The following is a 6,585-nucleotide window of genomic DNA, read 5'->3' as shown; positions in this document are numbered from 1 at the left end:
TTAATAGACCTAGTTTTTTAAGTCTGTTTTGTATTATAAGTACCAACGAACTATGGTTCGTTTTGGAAGGGATTTCTTTATCTACGTGTTATGTTTCTTTGTAACGCTGGTTTAAATTCTTTACGTAAATTATTCTTACGTTTACGGGTACTTATTACTTTCGTGAAAGCTTCGTTTCGAAACAATCAAAACCTACTGAAAAAAATCGATAGCTTGATTCTAGTTATGATAATAGTATTCACGATAGCGTTAAGCTACAAGAAACACGTGCTCTCTGGTCGCTTCAACTGTTAATAATACGATTGGGCTATTCGAATCGAATGTTGGGATGTGATCATCACTTTTATAAGTTTCTCAAGCCACAAAAGTTTGAAGCCCGCTTTCACAGCAACAAAACTCGAACCATGGACCCTTGGATTCACGGTGTTGCACAATAGTCTCAAGGCTAAGCTAAATTTGAGCTGCATGCCTGACCTTATGGCTCACACCTCAGAACCAAGATCAGTCTTGATACTGCTTTAAAAAATTTACTTGAAAAATTTAATCTTCCCGTCAATAGTAAATAAGCACATTTTTAGCTAGAATACTTTAACCTTCCAGTGACCGGTATTACGTTTTTACATGGAATATTTTAACCTTTTAGTGACTGGTATTACACTTTTACATAGAATATTTTAGCCTTATAGAGACTGGTATTACATTTTTACTTAGAATATTTTATCCTTCTTGTGACTGGGATTACCTTTTTACATGGAATATTTTAGCCTTCTTGTTACATTCGGTAAAACCAATAATTATTTAGCATGTATAGGTTTGCTTCTGTTTGCCATGATCTTTAGCCATTGTTTATCATTTTTGAAAAATCATTTTTAAAATTTGTTAAGTGCAGTTGTGCCATATTTCACACCTTTGAGAAGAACGAATAGTAGTGATAGACTTGTAACGACAGTCACGCAGTATTACTTCTCATTCCAAAACATAAAAAAGACAGAAAGTCATTTTATTACACAACTCTTGTCTTTGAAAGCTTATGGTAATAAGAGACACGTTATTGGATACTGTTTCCAGTTATAAACATTCTACAGTTAAGGCGGGCTAGTGTTAGAAAAGAAAACAATGAAACAAGAGATAAGACAATGAACATGCTGTAATATAATGTTTATTTTCTTGTTTGTTATTAATAAAAAGCTAAAACTGGGCTATCTGTGCCCTGCTCACGATGGGTATCGAATCCAGTTTTCACTTTATAAGCTTTAAGATTTACCACTGAGCCATTTCACCGCTTGTTTCCTGACCGAAACTACTTGGTCAACGCAACATTAACAAACATTTTAAAATACACGAAAATACAAATAACATTGACCAATCAGTGTTAATTGTGTCACGTGCGATGTAACTGGAATTTATCCTGGAGTATAAAAAGTCAATTTCGCCAAGGATAATGCGTTTAATAGTAACGTTTGATAAGAACAAGCTAATAATTTGATCAATGATGTAAGACAGTCTAATGCTGACTTAGTTCAAAAAAGATTACAATACATCACCTTGGCAACGTCACTGAGGAGAGTGTTTTTGGCCATAAATCTAATAATATCGCAGGTAGTTTACGAGATTTCGATCAGTCGTACATCCGTATAGTAAGATAACAATACAAAATCTCTATAATACAGTAAAATAGATATGTTTAAAATTCTAGCCAATAATGGTAATGAACCTAACATTAAAGAAAGAACTGAAAATCTCCTACTTACAATACACGTAAGTATTAGTTGGTATTTACAAGTAATGTTGTAGATCCAGTTAGTGGCGGCGTAAATTTTTGTTCACAATACAGTTGAGGTGACAAAACAACCACCAAAAATATTGACAGTAATTATCAAGTAACAACCATTGCCACAACCATCACTGTACTTGGTTCATATTTTACAACAAACAGAATTTTAGAATTACAGTAAGTATGCACCTGTTCAGAGTTTTACTGAGACAGTCGTTTACGAAGGTATTTATTAACACTGTATAGGTCTTTACATTATAAATGCTCTTTAACCGTTGTGTATATTTTGAAACAAACATTCCACTGTTTGATAAAAACGTTTTGTTATAAATGTTAGCTCTTTCCTATAAACAAGTTATTAAACTTGAAATGCATTTTATGACGTCAACACGACGACAGTGATTTCCGAAGGCTTCCGTACCTCGTGCTCAGTAGTACGTTACAAAGGATAGAATTCCTAAATCTGATGAACAGGGCGAAATATGTCCTTTTCGAATCTTGCGATTAAAAGTAGAAACCAAACAAATGTAATCTCTTTCAGCATAAAATATTTAGTTCAGTATTTTTGAGAGCAATTCGTCCTCAGTTTTGTTTCAAACCTAAACGTAAGATAAGATTTGGGACTTATCTTTACTAGATTGTTGAGGTATCTAGTACGAACTGAAACAATCTACAGTAAAATATACAAAGTTTACTTTATAAAGTAAGTAACTATTAACGACAGTAGGCTGAATTTACTGACGTATGACACGTAGATGACAGTAAGAGAAAAATTAGAGTACAATTGTTTGTTAAACATATCCTCTGTTAAAAAAGTGTCTTAACGTCTGCTCAGCAATCTGATATATTTTGTTGAAAGAACGTTTATGAAACTCAAAAGTAATTTAAACTAACTGGATCTGATAATAATGTCTACTGCTCTTTTTGTATTGTACTCAGCCAATATTTAGAACGTTGTACTGTTGTTTTCGTATAGTACTCAACCAATATTTAGAACGTTGTACTGTTGTTTTTGTATGGTACTCAACCAATATTTAGAACGTTGTACTGTTGTTTTTGTATAGTACTCAACCAATATTTAGAACGTTGTACTGTTGTTTTTGTATAGTACTCAACCAATATTTAGAACGTTGTACTGTTGTTTTCATATAGTACTCAGCAAATATTTAGAACGTTGTACTATTGTTTTTTATAGTACTCAGCAAATATTTAGAACGTTGTACTGATGTTTTTGTATGGTACTCAACCAATATTTAAAACGTTGTACTGTTGTTTTTGTATAGTACTCAACCAATATTTAGAACGTTGTACTGTTGTTTTTTATAGTACTCAACCAATATTTAGAACGTTGTACTGTTGTTTTTGTATAGTACTCAACCAATATTTAGAACGTTGTACTGTTGTTTTCGTATAGTACTCAACCAATATTTAGAACGTTGTACTGTTGTTTTTGTATGGTACTCAACCAATATTTAGAACGTTGTACTGTTGTTTTTGTATAGTACTCAACCAATATTTAGAACGTTGTACTGTTGTTTTCATATAGTACTCAGCAAATATTTAGAACGTTGTACTATTGTTTTTTATAGTACTCAGCAAATATTTAGAACGTTGTACTGATGTTTTTGTATAGTAATCAGCAAATATTTAGAACGTTGTACTGTTGTTTTTGTATAGTACTCAATCAGTACTTAGAACTTTGCACTATTGTTTTTGTACAGTAATTCAGCCAATATTTATAACGTTCTACTGTTATTTTTGTATAATATTCCATTAGTATTAAAACAATTTGAATATAGCTTAGGTACTTTGTACACAAAAGGTTGTAGCTGTGAATATAAGTAAGTTTTAATTTTATTATACATTATTCACCCTATCGTTACCCTGTGAGGCAGTAGTGGAATTATGGTGGAATATCTCGTTAGTATATTGAGTTAACGATGCTCATTACCTTGGTGATGTTTGTGTTTGACCTCATTAAGTAGCTCGTTGCCATCCGAACTGAATGTTAAGTTAAACACAATTCCATATGTAATTTGATGTTAGATAGTACAGAATATGTTTGTTATCCTTGTAATACATTATGTAAACATTAGATCGTTATAAGAATCGTCGAATATCATGTTTCATTTCTTTCCCAATTAATAAAAGTATTGGAAGACAAACTACCACTGATCGCGGTAAAGAATACTGTTTTCCAGACAGCTGTTTTTCAACCATTTTCGGTTTGTTGCATGGTTGAAAATCACATTTAAACTTATTTCAGTATAAGATGTAAAGTAAGTGGTAATAGTCTTTATATAAAGAAGGTGCGTAAGTAATATAATTACAATTATTGTATTCTGTTTATATTTCCAATAGAAACTGGCAGGAAATCTGATTATAAAATAACATTATTTTCATCAATCATAGAGTATATACTTTTTGAAACGTTTCTGACATTTAAACACTGGAAACAACTTGAAAAAAACTCTAGCGGTTTAGCTGAGTTGTTTGAATATGTTAATAGTATAACTCATACAGAGTGACAAATAGCACCAAAATGAAATAGCTTGATAAAACTCTAGCGGTTTAGCTGAGTTGTTTGAATAAGTTAATAGTATAACTAATACAAAGTGACAAATAGCAGCAAAATGAAATAGCTTGATAAAACTCTAGCGGTTTAGCTGAGTTGTTTGAATAAGTTAATATTTTAACTAATACAGAGTGACAAATAGCAGCAAAATGAAATAGCTTGATAAAACTCTAGCGGTTTAGCTGAGTTGTTTGAATAAGTTAATAGTATAACCCATGCAGAGTGACAAATAGCAGCAAAATGAAATAGCTTGATAAAACTCTAGCGGTTTTGCTAAGTTCTTACAATAATTTAACAGTATGACTCGTAGAGGGTTAAATTAGTATCAGAATGAAATAACTAGCTAGAACTCTAGTGGTTAACCTGAGTTGTTACGGAACGTTCTTGTAATGAGTCCTTTAATAGGAAGAAAAGACAATCTAATTTCGAAATGAATAATTTAGTGGCAAGAAATGAATGTTTTCTAAAAAACACAAGAACTAAAGTGACGGGAAACGACAACACGACCAGACCCGAATATAAAATATATAATATAGTTTGGAAAATTATCTAATTCAGCTGCTAATATTTACAAACTGGACTTCCGCAGAAAATACCAGCCACTGAAACTATTAGAGATAAGTGTATACTTTATGCTGTAGTTATGTATACTATATATAAATGGTCTTTGTACTGTAGTTGTGTATACTACATATAAATGGTTGTTACACTGTAGTTGTGTAGTTATAGTATATACATATACTACAGATAAATGCTATTATATTTTAGTTGTGTATACTACAAACGAATGATAGTCACCTGTCACTGTGTATAATTTACATTAGTGATTGTTAACTGTCATTGTGTATAATACACATTAACTATGGTTAACTGTCAGTGTGTATAATACACATTAACGATGGTTAACTGTCAGTGTGTATAATACACATTAGAGATTGTTAAATGTCAGTGTGTATAATACACATTAACGATGGTTAACTGTCACTCTGTATAATACCTATACTTAGCTCTTAACTGATACTGTATATAATATATAAATATTGTTAGTAAATGTTCTTAGACAAAAGGTTGAAGACATCCAGTATTTTTATTTGTTTACATAAACAATGAAGTATTACAGGATATTGTTACTGTAACAGTAATACAACTTCTGAAAGAATAAGTGGTGAGTACCGTTTTTATTCGTTTATAAGACGATTCGCTTATAAGACGGATCCCAACTTCACCTGAGAGATTGTCGATATTCTGTTTAGACTCGTTTATAAGACGAAGGAAGGAAAGCAGGTAACGAGAGAAAAGTGAAAAAAATGGAGATTAATAGAAACCTAATTTTGGGTTTCGTATACGATATTTCGATTTCAGATTAGAAGGAGAAAAATAGAAGAGATAGAAAAGTGAAAATAAATGAATAAATCCAAACTCGGTGTTCAAGCGTTTAATGGAATTTCATCAACTATTTTATTTACTGTATGATAAATATTCATATTTAAAACACATAACAAAGAACAATCTAACGCACAAAACTTATCACAACATATTTCAGTATCAAAGTACGTTTATGCTAACTTTTAAACCACATTTCTTCAAAGTATTAAAAAAGTTTACGCAAACTGCACTTTAATAGAACACAGCAAATCAGTATGCAAGTTATGAAATTCAAAAGCCTTCAAATTATTCGTTGTCGCTATCTCCAAACAGTTCATAAAACTGCTCCTCGGACAATCCATCATCGTAGAGGTCACATTCCTCCGTGTTCTCCACAATCACAGATCTAATAATAACAAGATAGCTCACTTCCCTATTTTCACTGTCTGAAATATCCGCACAGTTCTGAGTGAACTAAATTTATTTTCTATGTCTGTAGACCTCGCCTATAAGACGGGCCCCCCAATTTGAGCCCGAAATCTCGAGGAAAAATCCCCGTCTTATAAGCGAGTAAACACGGTATGTACTGTTCTAAAATTTTACTGAACCGGTTGGTACAAACCCCCTCTGCAGGCTGGATGTTTATGTAGCCCATTTAAATATAGGGACTAACAGTCATGTACTGGTTTAAGACGTGCTTAAGTAACATATTTTGTTTAAATTTACACCGTAAATAAATTAGCTGTTCAGAAACTAATGTTACAAATACGAAATTACACTTTACAATATATTATAGTACTTTAAACAAATGCATTGACAGAACGTATAATTTATCGAGCAAAACTGTAGCTATGTGTACACGAAACACATG

The sequence above is a fragment of the Tachypleus tridentatus genome, chromosome 7 (assembly GCF_004210375.1).
Source record: "Tachypleus tridentatus isolate NWPU-2018 chromosome 7, ASM421037v1, whole genome shotgun sequence".
Taxonomy (NCBI): Eukaryota; Metazoa; Arthropoda; class Merostomata; order Xiphosura; family Limulidae; genus Tachypleus; species Tachypleus tridentatus.
Note: the sequence above shows the minus strand (reverse complement) of the source record.